The sequence below is a fragment of the Scyliorhinus canicula genome, chromosome 24, assembly GCF_902713615.1.
Source record: "Scyliorhinus canicula chromosome 24, sScyCan1.1, whole genome shotgun sequence".
Taxonomy (NCBI): Eukaryota; Metazoa; Chordata; class Chondrichthyes; order Carcharhiniformes; family Scyliorhinidae; genus Scyliorhinus; species Scyliorhinus canicula.
In genome coordinates, this window is record NC_052169.1 from 9,345,439 (window position 1) to 9,347,486 (window position 2,048).

Sequence of the window (2,048 nt, forward strand, 5' to 3'; positions counted from 1 at the left end):
TTGTTCTTTGATCTTTTGTAATGTTAATGTTGCTGGTATGTCACTGAAAGCTACCCTTCTGTTGCCTTGGTACCGTTGTTGGTCTGCAGGGCAACACCAAGCTTGTCTTTATGAAGCAGATACAACATGGGGAAAATATTCCGTCACTTCTCAGAATGTAATCTGATAAATGTTGGCACTGCGCCAGAGAAGGAGGTGTTGTGTTAGGAGGGCGGACTAATAGTTTGGTGAAAAAAGTAGGCGGGCTTTAAGGGAAGAGGTCCAAGGAGGAAATTCTAGGGTTTAGGACCTTTACCAGCAAAGGCAGAACCACCCTTATTTCGGTAAGAAAAGCTTGGGAGGTCAGATTGAGGTCAGTGCAGAGTTCCTGGGAGGGTGGCACACTGGACAAGGTTATGGTGTCGGGGAAGGTGGATGAATTTGACTGCATGGGCGAGTTTTTAAATTTGAAGTTATAGAGAACGGGAATGCAAGTCAATCAGCCAATATTGGGGGGGGGGGGGGGGGGGGGGGGGGGGGGTAGGATGGAACATATGGAGGCAAATTTTGCGTGGTGGGTGGAAGATGGGAGGCCGGCCAGGAAAGCGTTGGTGTCGTCAAGGCTTGTCGTCAAGTCGCTTCTTGATGAAAAGTAAGGACCCAAGGCATTGGGTGAGTCTTTCGTCTGCCTATGTGCTGAGGTAGGGACTGAGTCGGCCAATATTACAGCGGTGAAAGTTGACGATCTTTCCGATATGCGCTTAGAAACCGCTCGCGGTTAAACGGCACACTGAGGGTGCGAGAGGTTGGAATGGTGCAGGTGGGGAGCTTGTGGTGGGGTAACCGTTGAAGACATTTGGCCTTTCGGTGTTAAACTGGAGGAGATGGTAGCTCCAGCAAAATGTGGGAGAAACCGCATGTTCTGATAGAGAAGCCGCTCAACTATGGAGTGCATTGCCATTGGATAGAATCTGCCGTTAAATACACGGATGGCCAAGTCTTGCTTTACTGTATTGATGGGTCTTTGGCAATGAATGAGAAGTTACCCAGTAAAAATGATTACAGATAGATAAAGATCAAACCGATCTTTGCCAGTCCAACATGAACAATAACGATACATCCAACAGCCACCCCGCCAATCAACTTGAATGGGTATACGTTTTTCTCTACGTTTTCAGTACGTTTTCAGTACGTTTTCCCGTACCAGCCTCCCCGGACAGGCGCCGGAATGTGGCGACTAGGGGCTTTTCACAGTAACTTCATTGAAGCCCACTCGTGACAATAAGCGATTTTCATTTTTCATGTCTTTTCCAGAGCTATGGTGGTGCCAGTCTTGTTGTACTGAAGCTCCGTCTGCCTGTTCAGAATAACGTGAGACGCACAAGTCATTTTGTTGCTTTGTCCGCTCAGATGTGCTGAGCACACCTTGTCCCCCACACCTCCCGTAAATTGACCAGTTCGCCATTTGCCTCGGCGGTTGTTCCTGGGGGCATTCGCGATGTGCAAACTGGCTGCCGGGTTTGCCGATGTAAGTAACCGCGCTTCAGAGCGGTTCGTGGGACGTTGGAGCACCTTGAGGACGTGAGAGGTGCCATAGGAATGAAAGTTTGCCCTTTTCTGGGCGACGCAGGGATTGCACAGAATGTGGCTTTCGGGGATCACACCCAGCTTCGTGGTATTTTATCCCCAATGGTGCCAACTTCCCCATGATGCACTGATCGCTAGAAAAATGAAGAACTGCACTTCTTAATGAAAAGCAGGAATCCAAATTGCAGCAAACTTAAATTGATAACTGTATGAAATGGATTCATGCCAGATAATCCCTCTCGGACAAACCTACGCTTTGCAATTCAAAACAATATATATTTCATGGGATATGGATGTCACTGGCATGGGCAGCATTTGCTGCCTACCTAATTTCTCTTCAAACTGCGTGCATTGCCATTCCAGAGGAGAGAGTCGACCACTTTGCTGCGGGTCTGATGTCACATGTAGGCAGGCCAGACAAGGATGGCAGATTTCCTCCCCGAAAGGGACATTAAACGAACCAGATGGGTTTATTGGACAAT